This window comes from Anthonomus grandis, chromosome 4, assembly GCF_022605725.1.
Source record: "Anthonomus grandis grandis chromosome 4, icAntGran1.3, whole genome shotgun sequence".
Classification (NCBI taxonomy): Eukaryota; Metazoa; Arthropoda; class Insecta; order Coleoptera; family Curculionidae; genus Anthonomus; species Anthonomus grandis.
In genome coordinates this window covers 7,569,362-7,589,440 of record NC_065549.1, presented here as the reverse complement: position 1 = coordinate 7,589,440, position 20,079 = coordinate 7,569,362, and the positions used below count along the sequence as shown (strand labels likewise).

Genomic DNA, 20,079 nt, shown 5'->3' with positions numbered 1-20,079 from the left:
CTCTGCTGATATAAACGAGTTATCACTTCCAAGCTCTTAAAGTTACAGTAATAATTCTAACGATAAGTCAAAGAATCTTTAAAATTACAGCTGAGAATTATTTATATTATAAAAACAACAAAATATTTTTATCGGTTATGCGAAGTATCTTAAAATCAACTCTGAGATAAATGCCTAAACGCATCGACGACTTTAAACCTTCATGATCACTGTTGAGATAAGTACGTTATCGCATCCAAACAAATACGAAAGGAATAACATTGTTTTGCTTATGTACTAGTTATTGGATCGATGAGCCCTTAAAATCACTGACGAGATAAATATATTATGACAGGTAAAGCAATGAGGAAAAACCCTTTTTATATTGGTGATTGTCCAATAATCCTGCTCATGAAGTACATTTTTTTTACTAAGTTATGTAATATAAGGGAATTTCTCACCTTAAGTCAATGAACCTTTAAAATTACTGCTGGGCTAAATACGTTATCCCATTTAATTCTAAAACATTAAAAATCATTTTCAAAATAAATAAACGATTTCACCAATAAAGATTGATAAGCATTAATATTCCTTTTAAGGTAAGAAAGCAAGTGGTTATGGATAAAGAAACTATTTAAAATCACTGCTCTGATAAAATGGGGGGAAAAAATTATTTCCCACTAGTTCTGAATCAATCAGACTTTTGATATAAGTTAACATTAAGAAATATTAATATTATGATATTGATGTCATACTAAGAAATTTTTTGTCCATTCATTCATATCTTCCTTAAACTCTTGTTATCAGGGATATTCCGTAATCCCAGGTACCCCCAGTTATTCCTAATTATTTACATTAAATTTTAATGCCCCTTTATGCTAAAAATGTGCTAACATAAAATTAAAAACACCATGCCGTCATATAAAAGGTCGGTCAATAACACTCGCATCAAGGCATAGTAACAGAATAAGAAGCTCTCGCCATATAATCGTCATTTAGGCAAATTGACCATAATGAATGGCCAGAAGAGCCAATGTAAACCAGTTTACTTATAAGAAGCGATTCCGTAAAAAGGTTCGATACATGGGTACCTATACCTGGCCAGTTCTTTGCTGAAAAGCCGCACGGGCACTCTCCGGTACCAAGTATGTGACGCATCCGCGGCGCGAATCATAACCCGCGAACTTACCGGATTTCGTCTCATCGGATTTGTCTTTTTTTTTTGGGTTGCCGAAAGTGGATTTTTGGTTTTTTGAAGAGTTTGGTACGTGAAGTGATGATTTTGGATTTTTTTTTTCGAGTGGATTTTATAGGAGCCTTAGGTGGATTATAGAGGATTATGAAAAATGTAAGTTTATTTTTCTTGTGATTTTTTTATTGACCATGAACCATTTTAGGAAAAAAAATGGTCTTATGGCCCCTGGGTCGATGAACCATTCAAATCACTTTTGTGATAAATATATCAGTATACTTAAGATAAAAGGCAAAAAATTGTTTTGTGTATAACAAAAATTAAAATAAACAGGCTATTGCTTTTAAACCGAAGAGAAAAAATAATTTTTGCTGGTTATGGGTTCAAAAACCCATAAAGTCACTGCTGTTTTTAGTTTTTTTATATCAGACCAAAATTTTTGCCATTTTCATTTGCTACCTTATTAAAATATGCGATTTTCTCGCGAAATATGCTTTGTATTAATTCTTCTTCTTAGAGTTCCCGATAATATTAATTCATTGGCTTTAGTTTTTTTTCTTTATATATTTTTTGTGCGCTTTGCCTCTAAGTCGCATTAGCAGTTTGATCTTATCAGTGTTCTATGGCAAAAAAGGCATATCTATGATTTTTTTTTACTTTACTGGAGCGTGCTTGTTTTTCAAAAATAGTACATTTTCATGTTTACAAATTTAAGCTTTCCTTCAATATTCCTAGTATTATGAATATTATATCTTAGGTAAACTTTGACCTTAATTTTGAACGCTATTTAGGTTTATACTTTTATATTGTCTAAAATTCATTATCCTATTTATTGACTATTTAGTAATTAAGTGAAATTTGGCATACACTAAACAATGGTCCGGTATTTCTTCAGAAATGGGAGCAGGGCTGCTATGTGTCAATGAAAAGTTGTTGTCGCTTATAATAAGGTGATAAATATAGAAAATTAAATTTTTATTGTAGTTATAGATGAACGAATGACTACTGTAATAATTTTTTTATTCTTTATATGATTTTTTTTAAATCCTTAATTTTAAATTTTTAGTTTCGAAATTTAAAATGTAAAAATGTAAAATGTATATCTTTTTGCCTAAAAATCGTCAAAAACACGCTTCTAAAAAATGTATATAATACTATGGAAGTCAATGAGAAAAAAAAATTCTTTCCAGTTAGTTGAACTATTTTAAGGTCATCTTTTTTAGATAAATACGTTATAGCCTCAATGCATTTGAAAGCATTAAAAGCACTGCTAATATTTTAATGCATCCACGGTGATAAAAATAATTTTTTATTGGTAAGGGTTTTATAACCGAATAAATACTCGTAAAAATTTGTATTTATATGTATGGGCCGATTTTAAAGTTACTTTGGAGATAAATATGTTATCTCATCTACTAAAATATCTACAATAATTGTTTTGATAAATAACTAAATTCAAGAATTAATGAGTTTTTTATAGCCAAGTCAATGATTTTTATTATTAATGTAATGATTTTTTTTATTAAGGGTTGACGAACTTTTTATCAATGCTAAGATAAATATTATTAGGGGAATAAACAACTTATCTACTATTAATGAATAGACGAAGAAATGCAAAAATAGCCAAAACACCTTGTCGCATTAACGAATTAAAACAATATAAAATCACTGCTGAGATAAATATGTTATTGAACTTGCTTTGACCAATATGGCCAATGAACTGCTGCCAAAAGATATATTGCTTCTTCTTAATCAATAGGAGAATTTTTTTTACTGTTCTAAGGGTGGTGAGCCTTTAAAATCACTGCTGAGATGAATAAGTTATCAGATCCAGATACAGAAGAAAAAACGTTGTTTAATTAACAATAAAAAAATGATATTTTGCTTTCAAATGGGAGGATAGAAATATAGTTTTGTTGTTTACTGATCGATGAGTCCATAAAATTACATTTCCAGAATCAGGTTTTCATGGTTTCGTATTTTAGAAAAAACGACAAACTTATTAAAGTCTCGAACTTATATTACTATTAACGATTACTTGGTAACACGTGTTTCGCCCTTAAAGGCATCATCAGACTTGATCAACAGTTTCTAAAATATATATTCTTAAAAACAGCAAACTTAAGACGTGATACTTTGTATTACGGATACTATGTATCGCTAATCTGTCCGTAGTGTGCAGTATCAGGTCTGATGATGCCTTTAGGATTGAAACACGTGTTACCAAATAATTATTATTAGTAATATAAGTTCGAGACTTCGAACAAACTCGTAGTTTTTGTAAAAAGTAAGCGCCTGAAAGAAAAAATGGACGAGTACTTTTAATTTCGTATCTTAGCTTTTTCAAATTGACATTTCTGCCACTTTTTTTGAAAATTCAATATTCAATAAAACTTTCTGTATTAGATTTTAAAAGATGAAGTGCATCGCGTTTTTTCAAAAATAAAAACAAATTAAAAATTAGCATATATGCAAAAAGATATTCAATTTCCTATTAGACATTTAGGGATTTTTATGTCAATAAATAACTATTTTGTTAATTGAAAAAATTATAAAAATTCTTATAGATGTAAAAAAGATTTTCACGTTGGAATACTTTTTTATTAAACTTTCAAGGATTTTGATACCTTTGAATATTTTTTTTTCGAAAATTAAAAAAAAACTAAATCTTGTTTGCTTATCAGATTGCCCGACTCACGTTTTAAGGATTTTCACTTTAGATCCTTTGGATGGAAATGATCAAATTTCCTGCTCTCTTATCACACTTTTCCGAAAATGCGAGAAAACCAAATATCTATTTCAGCTTTTCTGAATTGAAATTATATTATTAATACATCTTCTATTGGAAGCAAATTTAAACTCCCTGAATAGAAATGATCCAATTTCCCCACGTTTTATTAAATTATTCCCAAAAACCTTCACAAGGAATACATACTTACTTTCCCATCAAACTATTTCAATCGTAGTCTCATAATTTAGTATACCAACTTTTACGAATATATATCACTCATAAACTCAAAAAACCCCAAGTTTGCATAACAGACTATAGGTTCCTAAAACACGTCATTTATTTTAGTTTCTTTAGATGGACTAGCAAAAATACGTTTTGTCACAGACACACAACTTCCTGCATCTCGTCTAACGACCATACAGGATCAGTTATGGAAACTGAAAAGTCATCAGTAATGCAAATTAATTAAAACGACACTGCGAAGTCTGATAAATCTATACGGGCGTGCTGATTTATTAACTCGTAAGTCCGGCCCAGATTTGCATGCCTTAATAAGAATTTAACAGATCCATGATAAAGCAGACATTGGCCTCACACCGTCGCTGAATTCATTAGTTGGTTTATCAGTACGTGGCTGCTAACGTGTTAAACACCATGAAGTACCACCCTATATTTAACCTTAGATCACCCTGTATATTTATAAGAAAACATATCTTCTTCAAGCAAAAACGGTTTTGACATATAACAAGGTTCTGTTGGAAAAAATCAAACATACATCGCTGCCAGAGGCGATCGGTACTTGATGCAGTACTTCTTTCATATTTACAATGAGGCATTTAATTATTCGACGTCACATTATGCATGCATGAGTTATTAGTTCCTTGTTTTATTTGACGTTTGGCGCGTAATTTATTTCTGTTTAGTAGGTGCGCCCCAGTCTTGTATGGGATTTTTCAAAATTTATCAAATCAATCAACTATGTAACTCCGCTATATTTTTAAAGGTATATTTATTTTATTAAGTTGTCTATTAACTTATATTTAGTAAAAAATTACCTTTTCCGTCATTCATCCAGTTTCCAATAAAAAAAATCTTTTATTGATTATAAATATTAAAAAAAATATATAAAATAATCAATTGGGCGAGATTCAGGTCATTTGCTTACAGAGAAACAAATGATCTGTTCTTCCACTTATTTTGTGGCAAGAATCTTCTCTATCTTTGACTTGACTTTAATAATAATCCAATACCAAACCTGAATTAGGAGAATGGATGAAATAATAGAGCAGGTACTGAGGAAGAGAAACAACTCATACATCATATTGAATACTATACTTTAATAAGGCCTAAAATGAGTAAGGGTAATCCAGACAGCGAGAAGTACATATAAAACCTTTAAGATATTTGAAAAAATACCGAAAATGTCCACGTTTTACCGATACTATACCTAGTGCTTAGTTTTATTTTAAATCAGAAAAATATAGTGCAAATCAAACATTCTATATGAAAATATTCAGGATTACATTATAGCATCAAACTCGTAATACACCGATTCTCCTTTTACAGGGACAGCGATGATGAAAGTAACAGTAACAACAACCATCAGTGGCTACTCCAAATAAGCACCTGTAAAGAATGGATTCTTGCGAGTCCGCGACCTCGCAGGCATCAAGAACAAAGGGGCAATAGAATTACCATTTCAGGTAAGATAGATGCTGTGGAATCTTCGAATTTTATGTATATATATGTATTTACATCAAATTGTACAATTAAGGAGTTTGTAGCAGCCCTGGAATGGTCACGATCGAGAACGAGCACAGTGTGTCCCACTTGGTTTGTAATTTGCAGGTTTGAATTTGATGAGTTTCACTTGCAACAGTGAGGTCATATTTTAGGCCCTGTATAAATGTAAAAAATTGTATAAAGTAAAAGCTACTATAAGTTGATTGGTTTAAGTTAAGTTATGTAGTTGAAAAAATGTAGAACACTTACATTAAAATCCGGTAATTAGTCTAAAATATTGATAGAGCAAAGATATTTTAGAATATGTGTTTACTAATGACCAAATATTACCTATTTTTGTGTATACGAAGTCCCTGAATATCTATTCTATACCAAATATAGTCAGTAAGTTCATCATATTTTAAAGAATAAGTATAGATATGGATAAAGTTTTTATAGCCTAAAGTAGGTATGTTTGAATGTGTTGCGTCTTAAACTTAGCCCATCCTTACTATTCTCAATTAACACTTGCATATTTCGGTTCTTATCGTGCACTTGGACTGCCTTGATTTAAGGCTATTTTTCCCTCTTTTGAAAAAAAAATAATATAAAAAAACGTCGAATTTGTGTGTTGATATACCAAAAAACCTAACTTTATAATCCTACTAACTTAGCCAATATGTGCAATAACTGATATAGTTTACACGCTTTAGAATGATCAGAATAAATGCTTTTAATTTAAAAAATCATCTGCATATAATTTGTCAAAAATTTGTTGTTATAAGTTTATCATATTGTAATAAAGCATAGTTCTATAGTATACAGGGTGAGAAGTCGTAATTCTTTCAATTACCATAAAATTTGCATTTCAATTTAAACAGTTTAAAAATCTCTTAGTGATGCCAGTCCTCTGGCAATGCATAATATCTTTTTAGTACAGTTTTAACATACAACTGACTGGCATATTTTACAAAATATTAAAATAATTTTAGATTATTTATAATAAAGTACATCAGAACAACAAAGAATTCAGAAAATGCAAAACTCTTGTAGGTTAATTCAAGAGTTTTGCATTTTCTGAATTCAATCAAATTGGCTGAATATGTCAAACAGATGGAATTTTCATCTTGCCAATTTTGTTTATAAAATTATCACCGGCACTTCTAAGACTTCTTCTATAAAAAAACTTAAGAGTAAATTTATTCCAAGAAACAAAGTTCATCACTTAAATGTAAGAAGCAAAGAATCACTTACTATGCTCAAATTTAGAACTGCTCTATTTAAAACGTCAATTACATTTAATGCTATTAAACTCTACAACCATATTCCTAACCACTTTAAAATTCTAAATATTAATAAATTCAAATTTAAATTTCGTTCTTTCGTCTTTCAAGCGCAAATATAACTAAATATTTTCAATCTCATCAAAGTCTTCAAGTTGAAAAATCATGTTTTATTGCACCAATGATCTGTGTATTTTTATTTTGAGTTTGCTGCACGCTTCCTTCCCTTTACCTGGGCAAGGAACTTGAGCATTTAATTCCGGCAATATACTCCTTTTTTGTAGCTTTATTCTTCTTTTATGTTATCTATTTTTAATAGTTAAGTAGGAGCAGCCCTAGGGCTAGACTTCTTCGCCATTATTTTCTATGTATGATTAACTATGTATGTATGTATGTGTTTGTTTTTTTTGGATTTAAATAAAAAGACTTATTATTATTATTATTATTATTATTATTATTAGTAGTAGTATTATTATATTAAAAACATCATGTGCAGGGTCAGAGGTCGTGCGTCAATATCATGGAATTTCCTTGACAAACGAAACAAGACTTTTGTCTAAAAGAAATGAAAAATTACTTGAATTGCTTGTCCAAGCAATTGAAGCTACATAAACTAGCTTCAATTTTTTGGACGAATGGAAAACTTACTTTAACTACTTGGAACAAATAAAAAAAGCAAAAAATGGCTTCAAACAGCTGAAGGTAATAAAACCTGGTTTCAACTAACTGGCAGAAATCAAAAATGAAGTAAAAACCCTCAACTGCCTGGAAAATTGAATAATTATTTTCAATTTCCTGGAGAAACAAAACTCAAGCAATTAAATATGTCTCAAAGTAAATTAAGTGACTTTGAGCTATTGATAGCCATGACCCATTTGAAACAGGTTATTGTTCGAGGTCTGGAAGTCCAGGTAATCCAGAATAGAGCCCCACCAAGTCTTTAATGTAATTAAGAAATAGTACTGATCCCAAGACTGTGAGGCCCTGTGACATTATATTATAATTATTTATATTATCACAGTATTATCATAGTCTAAAAGATTACATTAGACTCAACCGAACTCCATTTGAGCAGCTACATCTGGTGAAAACTGTAGACTTGTAGTTTGTTATTAGAAGGGCCTTTGTGAATCAAGAACCCTTTTAAAACTCGCCAACATACTCCAATTATCAGAGTTTTTAGATTTTAATTGAAACACTTATGCGAAAATAAGTAAGAGTTTTTTAGTACCAAACAGTTCCTCCAATTATCACAATTTATGCATTTAAATTGAAAAACTTTAGGCGTGCATTTTAATAAGAAAAAAACTATATATTTATACAAATCTAACAGTAAGTCCTTGCGGTAAAGCCCAACATAAAACAAGACCCAATTGTAAGGCCCACCCATGATCGTGGCATAGAAACGCCATTAAAACAAACACCGATGGGCTTGTAAAGAGTTAATATTGTGCACAAGCCGGCGTTTCTTTATCAACAAATTGCGATCTTCAGGGACCATTGTTCGTGCTCGTACTACTTGCCTATAACAAAGAGGTTCTTTGAAATGCAACAAGTGCACCTCTCGGTACCACGACGACATTGTTGTCGTTGTTGGATTGTTTGATTCGTTCGGAATATATTTATTATACAAAATCTCTAGAGGGATATTGGTGTCTGATGTGTGAACATTTGGGTGGGAAGGCTTGGAATTGTTTTCAAAAGAAGTCGGTTCCGGCCCAATTTAGCAATTGCCGTCATTTGCTTAAAAACCATTGGATATAAGCGATTTGCATGCTTTTACATCGGATGCTGGACCACTAACTTATTGTTTGGTGGGCTGGCTTCCGTGGTATTGAGGGTATGACATAGTTGATTGTAATTGCAATTTTTTGGGGGTTTTCGTAGAAAATGGCGTTTTGTAGGAAAATCGTAATATTTAAATAAAAACAACTCTTAGTAGATTACAGTCAAATTAATTCCGGTTATATAAGGGAAAAAATGGTTTTCGTGGGTGTCATGGGAATGCCAGTATTCGGCGTCAAAGTCAAAAAAGTGTACAGCAAAAACTGCTCTACGTAGACAGTTTTGAAGTATTTAAAAAATAAGTTTTAAAAAGTTATTAAAATGCTGAAAGTTTGAAACCTCTAGGTACCTTAACAAAGTTGCTCAAAAAAAGGCTCAAAAAGGAGTTTATATGTTTTAACGCAGCTCGCCCTGTGTATTACCTAGCGCCATAAATAATACCTGTGTTTAAAGCTAAGGGATCAAGCTTTCAAGTTACGTCAACAAATTAATTTTAGTGATCTTTTTTATATTAGAAGAAAAATCATTTCTGTAAAAGAAAAAAAAGAAAAAAAATTCGTATAAGCTCGTTTATATCAGAAAAAAACCGAAAAAGACGCCGTTTAGGCCACAGACCTAGTTAAGTAACACAAAGTACTGCGCTAAAATTTCAGAATTTACGCACGTGAAAACCCTACTTTTACAGGGTTTATCTTAAAAAACGCCCTTTCATAACAACTTTCTATGAAGGCCTTTGATGTCAATGAGTTTCATTATTTATCCCAGTCAGTTTTCCACAACCGATTAAAGCAAATTGTTTCCTCAAAAAACGAAAATCTTTCACGAGGACATAATCATAGCTTCGCTCTTATAACAATCTGATGTCTATTTGCCAGTTTAGGATGAGATGAGATTAAAATTTATGATCCGTAAATATTTTTCTTCATGACCTTCATCCACAGTCAAAAATCCAGTGAAAATCTTATACAGTATTAGACAATTATTGTACTGCTTCATAGAATTTGAAATAAGATACTGAAGAGCCCCGTTTATTCTACTTGACAGAATTCTTGCACTTATAGAGTGTCACCTGATCTTCTAATCTACACGTTTAAATTATCGGTCAGTTGTATTCGATGGATTTTGCTATAAAACCTTTTATACCGTGAAGGTGATCGTTAGTGCCAAAGTTCATCCTGAAACTCGCCTGATCCCTAGGTTGATAAAAGTTCAATTTTTTTTCTAATTGATTTGTTATTATTCTCATGAATAACTTATAAAGGTGGTTTAATAGGCTTGCGGGTCAGTAGCTTTTAAGATCTCTTGAACTTTTTCTTCTGTTTTAAAATGATTATCTTGATGCAGAAGATATACGTTAAGGAGTTCCTTTATTTTCTCTAAAAGTCTGTCCCCCTCCAATCTTTATGGCTTCTTTAACAGTACTTTTACCGAAACTTTATTTCTTTTTATTTTCTTCACTGCGTTTCTTATTTCTCATTTCTTACGATTCTTAGTTAACTACCCTTATTCCTTTTTCCAGAAGTTTTTTGTTTGGTCGACTCTTGTACAATTTTTAATATTCATTTCTGTTGGTGATCATAGTTCCATATTTGTCTTTTAATTTGATTATTGCTTCTTTGGCACTGTTTAATTTTTTTTCTTTGATCCATGTGGTTCCTCTAATTGAACCTCAATGTTAAGAATCTCGTATCTATTTGCTAGTATGAAATGCACTTTTGATACACCTCACATAATCCCGTGTTAATAATTATAATTTAATAATAATAATAATTTAATGTCTATTTTGCTGTTTAAAATGAGATAAAAGTATAATTTATTATCCGTAAATATTTTTATTTATAACGTCAGAAATCAAGTGAAAATCATATGCCAAATTTTAACAATCTTCATTTAATTTACCAGTTTAAGATAAGGTGATATAAAAATTTATAATTTAAATTGTAGATCATCTGCATAGATACGTGCTTCACAGAATTTGAAATAAGCTACTAGGAAACCCCTGTACTCTTCATGGAATTCTTCCCTTGTAAAGTGTAGACATCCTGTCTTCCCCTCTACACTTCTAAAGGGGATCCTTGTAGTATCACTAACATATTCCAAATTTCAACAATAATATTTTTTTTTACCTGTTTAAGATGAGATAAGCTTAAAATTTATGATATGTAAATATTTTCCTTCACAAGTGAAAATCGTGTACAATAATAAACAATTGTAAGTCATCTGCATAGAGAAGTACTTCACAGAATTGAAAATAAGTTACTGAATAACCCATCTACTCTTTCACTTGGAGACTGTAGAGGTTTGATCTTCCACTCTACACTTCTTAATGTAATACTTGTGCATAACATATAGTTCAACATAGTTCCAATCTTGTCTCTTTGTCAGTTTAGGATGAGAGGAGATTAAAACTTATGATCCGTAAATATTTTCCGTCGTAACTTTTTTTAGCAGATATCAAGTGAGAATCTTGTGCAATATTAGACAATTGAAAATCATTCGAGAAGCACTTCTTACATCGAGAAGTGCTTCATAGAATTTGAAATGAGATACTGAAGCCCCTTGACTCTTGACAGAATTCCTCCACTTGTGGAGATTTGATCTTCTAATCTCAAAAATCTTTATTTTAACCTAGATAAAACTAGTGTAACAAACTATATCTATAATTTTATGAAAAAAATGTCAAAGGAACAAGCTTTAGCACACATAGAGCAATACAATACTTTGTCGGAACTCCAATATGGCTTTAGAAAGAGGCGATCAGTTGGGAAAGTAGTGGCGAAATTTGTTTCAAAAGTATACGATCCTCTCGACAATTCGATTCCATTCATCTGCATTTTCGTTGATCTCGTCAAAGCATTTGATACAGTTTCACAACTATAGAAATAAAAAATGTAATCAAAGTGACTACCATCACCATACTGAATATATCTCGAAAAAACTAGGGTCTCTCATATAAATAGATCTCATAGAAATCTTATTAATAGTGACTAAATTAAAAAATTAAAACTGGCTACTATGCGCAGTCACACCTTAATTATGCAATATTGGCTTAAATATGGGTTCAAAACACTTAACTGGAAACTGTAATTGTTTGGCAAAATTAAATTCTTAATCCTAATCCTTAATCTATCAAAATTACTCTTTGACAAATTTAAAATTTTTCGTATTAAATAGCTTTTCTTTAAGATTTTCCTTAATAAAATACCAATTCAAATCAGAAAACATGCATATTGCACTAGACATAATAAGACCAACCTAGTGTCGGTTAAGTCTAGAGTTAAAGGGACTATGTACCTTCATTTACATATTTGTCGTTCTCTATTCATGAAAGAATATCTAGGGTACTGATGATGCCTACAATATATTTTTTTAAACGTAAGTTAAGGCATTACATCAGAAATGAGATATCAAGGTTTAATTGACCATTTTTAACATTGTTTAATTGACCTGAAAAATAATTGAAGAAATTTCCCTTTTCTTTCTAAAAATTCTTTAAATTATTTATTATGCAAATTGTATTATTGTATATTGGTTTCTTATTTGTTTGGTAAATATCTATTTGCTTGCAGCTCAACAATTGCATGTATGTACATTCTCCATGTCCGAGGTTCCACTTGTGAGTAGAAATCTCTGTGTTTATTGTTGAATTAAAACAGTATCTTCTAAGGTAAACGCTCTTTTTTTTAATAAGTCGTTTAGATTTTCATTTTAAGAAAAAAATCACTTCCAAATGTGATCCTCGTGATACCCTTAAAATTAAATCAATATTGACAATCTGACCAAGTGTACTATCTTGAATAAAATCTTAAAAATGTTGTAATAATATATATAAAATTCTTTTCTCGAAAGTAACTACCGCTTACATAAATTATCTCACGGTAGTACCGCTTGACCGCACACAAGATCAAGCTATCAAATAACAAAAAATATTCACAAAAAAAAATATCAAATCTCATCGTTTATATTATGCGCGTCCTTGTCGGTAACGTTTCGTCTCCGCAGTGCACGGTACCGATAGAAAGTGTTTTGTGTTTAGTACCGCCGGTGGTACCATTCGTTTGACATTTTGTCTCTCGAGTGTCGATTTCCTGTCCCATGTAATATTTCACGCCCCGATTCGGGCACGTTCATTCCGCAAATAGTACGGGGCGGTGGTGGAGTTGTGAAAAATACGGCCTCCGTGACTACCTGATTTGGGTACGCGTAGTGGTTTTCGATTGAGAAATATTTACCGGGTAGTGTGAATGTGTTTCTGTATACTGGATTATTGTTTTTACTAGTTTTGTAGGTATGTATGTGTTTTTTTAAATATTGTTTGGTACCCTAGTAATGCATAGACATATCAAGGATATCTGGAAAAATTTTAGGACATTCTTGGAATATTTCACCTCAGCTTTGATAGATTACTATTTTTTTAGGAATTATCAAATAACGTTTAAAATTTATAGACAATATGCTACGTGGGCTTTTTATTTTTTTTTTTAAACATTTTGCCCTAAAAAATCTAATTTTAATAAAAAGATCGCGAAAATTCACCAAATTTTTTGTTATTTTGAATTTAGTCAATGGTTGAAGAAAAAAAAACTTTTCTTTTGCTTTATTTAAAATATGTATGCTAATTTTTCTTTATTTTAAACTTTCATTTAAGTCCATTTATATTAAATCTTTGTTTGTAATTCAGTCCATGACATGTACTTTGCATTACTTATTATGTAAAAAAACATATATTTGGTTAAAATATTAAATATTTTTTAATATAATGATTCTTTTAATATTTTATTTTTTTAATACTTAAGAAACTCCTAATTTAAAATAAATAAAAATTCATAAACAAAATTTATTATAATATTTTAAATTAAAGGTTAAAGAAAAAAAAATTAAAAGTTTTGAGAATGGCCAAAAACCAAATATTTCGTACACATACACAAACTAAAATCGTTTCCCTTAAAAAAGAGAAAAACAGAAAAATTAATATTCATTGGGTGGGACACTATTAAGCTTGATAATAATTTCAGTATTTTTGGCGAAATATTCGGTAATTTTTTGACAAAAATTCTGGTGTAATTTTGACAGTATATACCAGGAATATCCCAATAACATATATATACATACTTCATTGCGAAGAATTTACTGATTTTTTTTTATTCAAATATAAAAATGTTTTTTTGTTTTCCTAATTTTTTTACCTTTATTCATTATTTTCTCAACAAAATTGCGTTTTGAAACTACATATTATATAAGTCACTTTTCAAAGTTTCAAGTTCTTTGATAACATTTCTAGATTTTTTTATTTTTTTACTTAAAATATGTTCGTTATTTAATTTTCTTTGCAAAATATGGTCTTTTTTCAATCTCAAAATTTCATATTTTTTAAATATTTTCCAAGAGGTTCTAACCTTCAAAAAAATTAAAAGCCATTAAGAAATATGAAATAAATTTTAAAATTCACCAAAAATCATCAGTGTTCCTTAAAATCATAAGAATTATATTATTAAAAAGCAAAAAAGAACTTTTCAACCATTTTTCATAAATAATTAATTATGTTGGTGTATACTTATATTTCATTTACATATCGTAGGAATATTTATTGCTAGGGACTTTAAATATTTAATTTTTCTTATCTAAGAACTTTTTTTTATGACTATTTTAAATTAAACGTTAAAATAATTGAAAAATTGTTTAAAATGGCCAAAAACCAACTATTTTGTACACATGGAAAAACTTAAATAATTTTTCTTAAAAATAGAGAAATAAAAAAATAAATATTAAGTGGGTAATAAACTGAATAAAAAAGTCAGTATATATTCAATATTGTTGGCTAATTATTCGGCATTTTATTCAGATATCCCAGGAATGTGTAACTGAAATATTTCCAGGAATATCCCAATAGTGCATATTTTTTTAATTTTAAAAATTTACTGATTTTTTTTATTAATATTAAAATTTCTAAAATATTTTTTTATTTAACCAATTTATTTATTTTTGTCGTAAAGTGTTTTTTTTACTCGTATGTGAAATGAAAATTTTTTTTTTCAAAATTTATATTTTCTTTCTAATAAGGCTAACAAATATTGCTATTATTCATTTTTTAATAAATTACAAGAAGATCTAATGCAACAAAAAATTTATAAAAAAATATTAAATCACTAGTTCTCCTTTAAAACATAAGAATTAATGAAAGAAATATTGCAAAAATAGCTTCCCATCCATTTTCATATTTATTATATCAGTATATACTTATATTTTATTCACATATCCTAGGAACATTTATTACCAAGGAATTAAAGGAATATTTCAGGTATGTCTATGGGTTATTAATGTACCTTTATATGCTTTTAATAATAAGGTTTTGATGGTGTATAAATAAAAATTTAATAAAACCCTGCAAAAGCATTTATTTCCATTCGTCATTATTAATATTATTTATATTTATTGCGTTTTTTAAAAACTTGAAAAATATAATTTTCCTCATTTTATTTCTTTTTAAAAAGTTTTGACATAAAGAAATGCATGTAGATTACTCTACTAACAACTAAAAATTATTATAAAAAAATATAAAAATAATTGGATAAATCATATTTCCTAAAAATACAAAAACACAAGAAAATAAATATTCAATACGATACTATTCAACTTAAGAATAATTTCATTACTATTTGCTAATTATTCTATATTTTATTCTAATATCCCAAGAATGTTTAGCTGAAATATTGCAATCAGTCAATCATTTATTCCCTTATTTTTAATTTTATAAAATTTATTTTTTAAAGTGTTTATTTTACTATTTTTTAAAATTTGCTTTCTTTCGTTACCTTCTAAATAAAAATTGCCCTTATAAATTGGGTACATTACACTAAATTTTAAATATTTGACAAAATTTATAGATTTTCGTATTTTTTTACTTCAAAAAAATTAATTATTTTCTTTATTTAATTTCGTTTAAAAAAATACCTTTTTTCAAATCACAACTTATTTATTTTAATTTTTCAAAAGATTCCATCTTTTAAAAAAATTAAAAATTCTTAAAAGAATAGAAAATAAATTTGAAAATTCACCAAAATATCAAAATCTTTGAATATAAAGAAATGCAAATCAGTTTCTTTTAAAAACTTAAAGATTATTATTAAAAATATATTCCCAACCATTTTTCCTAAATTATTTAATTTTATATTAATGATTTCTTCATATAATAATCGTATTTTATTTACATATCCATGAATGTCTATATATCATTAGAGAACCTTTAGATATTTTTTAATAGTGTATAATAAGGTTTTGACGGTGTATAAATAAAAAATAAATAAAACCATTTTTCTCTCAAATTTCGACCATTAAATTGCCAAAATAAACGTTAATTTACATTAAAATGGCACATGAAAAACGTATTTAAATGTTAAACAAACAGAAAATCCAAAAGTTTATCACATATTTACCTTACGTAAACATACATATAAACTACCAAAAATATACATAAAACTCATATATGAATTTTCCATATTGCGAAACGAGTGCTTAAAATAAATATTTAATTTCCAAATTATGTGTTAAGTTACTAATGCGTTAATAATTTACATTTAAACATACCTAAACAATTTTATATTTATTACAACCTTGAGTCATTATTTTTATTGTTGCTATAGGATGCGCCGTGGATATGTATAGGATGTCTCTGTCTATTTAATTATGAATTTCAATATTAAATAAATATTCAATATTAAATAAAAAGTTGAACTGGCAACATTGAAATTTTTTAAAACAGTATAATCAATCATATGTTGTCGAGGACTTTATAAGAATATACAAAGGACGTGAAGTATCTTAAGAGGGCAATTAAGTTATCGAACAATCTAGGCCTCATTAGTAATCTTCACTTTTTAATTAAAATTAATATTTTTTTTCAGATAAGAAAATGTGTTTGAAAAGTTTCATTATTTTTGGGTGATAAATCAGTTTTTTTTTGGCAAGTGATTCTGTTTCTGTCTAGATCAAATCCTCAAAAAATCTGATAGAATAATATCAAGAGATTCTGCAGCTCAATAGGTCAAAGGCATTCTATAGGTTTTTGTTAGGTCTTCAGATAATATTCACAAATCTTTCAATATTGAAAAACTCAGTTTACAAGCATTTAATTGAAGCATCAAATAAATGACATCATAATATAGGGATTGCGATATTGAAACTTAATCAATTCTACCTCTTTATCCACGCAAACCTAAGTGCTCTGAACCTCCCTTTTAATAGAAAATCTGTTGAAATAAGATCTGGAGATCCGGCGAGCATTGACTGCATTGATCGCAATTAGGTCAAAATAGATTCATGATCATAGGTATTTTGATGAATAGCAGGAAAACTCATCAATTCTTGTCCTTTTTACGTTTAATTGATTTAACTATAAATTGGTAGTCTCAAAAGAAAGTAGGCCAAAACGTTGACCAACTAATAGTTAGTTTCAATGTTCTATTATAGGCAAGAAAACTACATTAGAATAAGATCCGGAGATTCTACGGGCCACTTCATTACAATAATCTCAAATAGACCAAATTTAGTTTCTTGATCATAGATATTTTGATGAAGCAGCAGAAAAATACAATAAAGGTTGTCCCTTTCACAGGTTTAATTGCCCTAAATATAAATTGATAAGCTCTAAAAATGGTCTAAAGTTAGTCAAAACGTTGACAAAATAAAAGATTCTTTTCAATATCAGTCAATTTGTTCCATTTAATGTTTTGTTTCCCTCATTTGCTATACTTGACGAGAAAAGTCCATTGGAGTAAGATCTGGAGATTCTGCGAACCAATGGACCACAATGGATGCTGTCTTCATATTCATAATAATTGATGATGAGAGGGTGGAAACCACTGATCTTTTTAATACATTTCGAGTGAAAAAATGGGCGTGGCATTAAAAAAAAATTTTTTTCATTTATTCGTCAGCATAAACCCTTAGAAGTCCGTAAAGAAATTGTCTGATTTAGCTTGGAGATAGAGAAAGAACTAAAATTCCATAATGTATAAAATTCGTACTACTGGTCAAATTTGGATGATTTTTTTTCAATTTAATATTATTTCTTTTGAGAAAGTATGTACCACTCATTCAATATTAAAACATTCAGCTTAAAAGCATTCAATTCCAGACAAATGCTTCTAAAGCATCATATAATTAACATCATATTTTAGGGATTAAGATGTTGAAATTTAGTCATCAATTCATAAGTTTCCTACAAGAAAAAATCCATTGGAGTAAGGTCTGGAGATCCTGCCAGCCAATTAAACATGGCATTGATAGCAATTAGATTAAATGTAGATTCATGAACAAAAATATTTCGATGGGAAAGTAGGAAAATAAAACACTGCATGTCCCTTTCACATGTATGTATAATTTGGTAATTATTGGTATAATTGGGTCTAAACATTAACAAAATAATAGTTTCTTATCCATTTTTTCCATAAATTATTTTCTGCCTCTATCATCTGCTATACCTGGTAAAATGTGGAGATTCCAATTTGGATGAAATTCATTGCATTTGCCATAATAATTTTTGTCGTCTATTCATAACGCTTCAATTCATAGAAATTTTGATACTGTTTTTATTTCTATATCGTATGATATTGATATGGTGATAATTAATGACGATGACGGTAGAAACCAATAGAATAAAATCCGAAACTTAATGTTATTAATGCATTTCAAGTAAAAAAAATAAGGGTAGCGTCAAAAATAATATTTTTCTTCAGTTAATCACCAAAACACTTGTAAAAAGAATTATCTGCATTGGCTTGACTAAAATTCGATAATGTGGACACCCTATAAAATATGCAAATAATACCGGTCACGACATACAATTTTTTTATTTAAAACGTTAACCTTAACTGACATTGCAAACAATTAAATGAAATCGTTTTGTTGGTCGGTTATTTTTAAACGGTTACGTTAACTTTATAAGGAGCAAACAAATTAAATTTTCATTTATACAGTTCGTAATGACGTATTTTCTTTATTGTCGAACGGAAATCACGTGAAACAACTATTGCGTAAATTCGAGCCAATAAGAAATCTGTATTTTAGCCAATAGAAGCCGTTTCGTGACGTCTCATTTGCATGAGAATCCAGCCTAAAGCGCTTTTAGCAGGTTTGGCGCGCAATTTAACTGTACTCGTGCAAGAAATCAGTATTTCTGAAGAATTTTTTAATATTCTAACGTGATACACTGAATTCGTTCGATTTTCGAGTTTGGTCGGAAAAATTTTGATCTATGCGGTTCGTCATAACGTATTTTTTTATTGGCGCACGAAAATCGCGTGAAACAAATATTGCGTAACTTCGAGCCAATAAGAAATCAGTATTTTAGCCAATGGACCCCGTTCCGTGAGGTTGGTTGCATAAGACTCTAGCCTAAAGTGATTTCAGCAGGTTTGGCGCGCAATTTAGATGTACTTGTGCCATTGAGCCAGTAAGAAAGCAATATTTCTTAAGAATTTCGTAATATTTTAACGTGATAAACTGAATTCGTTCGATTTTCGATTTTGATCGGAAAAAAATTTCATTTATGCGGTTCGTAATGACGTATTTTCTTTATTGTCGAACGAAAACCGCGTGAAACAAATATTGCGTAAATTCGAGCCAATAAGAAATCAGTATTTAATGGACGCCATTCCGTGCGGTTAGTTGCATGAGAGTCTAGCCTAAAGCGCTTTCAGTAGGTTTGGCGCGCAATTTAAATGTATTTGTGCCATTGAACCCGAAGAAATCAGTATTTCCGAAGAATTTCGTCATATTTTAATGGGATAAACTGCATTCGTTCGATTTTCGACTTTGATCGGAGAAATTTTCATTTATGCGGTTCGTAATGACGTATTTTCTTAATTGTCGAACGACAATCGCGTGAAACAACTATTGCCTAAATTCGAGCCAATAAGAAATTAGTATTTTAGCCAATGGACGCCGTTCCATGAGGTTGGTTGCATGAGAATCTAGCCTAAAGCGCTTTCAGCACGTTTGGCGCGCAATTTAAATCTACTTGTGCCATTGAGCCAGTAAGAAAGCCGTATTTCATAAGAATTTCGTAATATTTTAACGTAATAAACTGAATTCGTTCAATTTTCGACTTTGATCGGGAAAATTTTCATTTATGCGGTTCGTAAAGCCGTATTTTCTTCATTGTCAAACGAAAATCGCATAATATAAATATTGCGTCAATCGAGCCAATAAGAAATTAGTATTTTAGCAAATGGACGCCGTTCCGTGAGGTTGGTTGCATGACAATCCAGCCTAAAGCGCTTTCAGTAGGTTTGGCGCGCAATTTATATGTACTTGTGTGATTAAGCCAGTAAAAAAGCAGTAATTTATAAGAATTTTCTAATATTTTAACGTACTAAACTGAATTCGTT

General features: G+C 29.6%; 1 protein-coding gene across 2 annotated transcripts in view; it reads left to right on the top strand.

Annotated features, from left to right (window-relative positions):
• The first annotated feature begins 12,703 nt into the window (after window positions 1-12,703).
• Window positions 12,704-20,079, top strand: part of LOC126734813 (breast cancer anti-estrogen resistance protein 3 homolog) — a 67,349-nt gene continuing 59,973 nt past the window's right edge. Inside the window, exon 1 of one of the 2 annotated variants that reach the window (XM_050438564.1) lies at window positions 12,704-12,976. The gene's annotated coding sequence lies outside the window, so the exon portion shown is untranslated. Of the gene's footprint in view, window positions 12,981-20,079 lie in introns of both variants that reach the window. The other variant, XM_050438562.1, reaches the window with a different exon arrangement.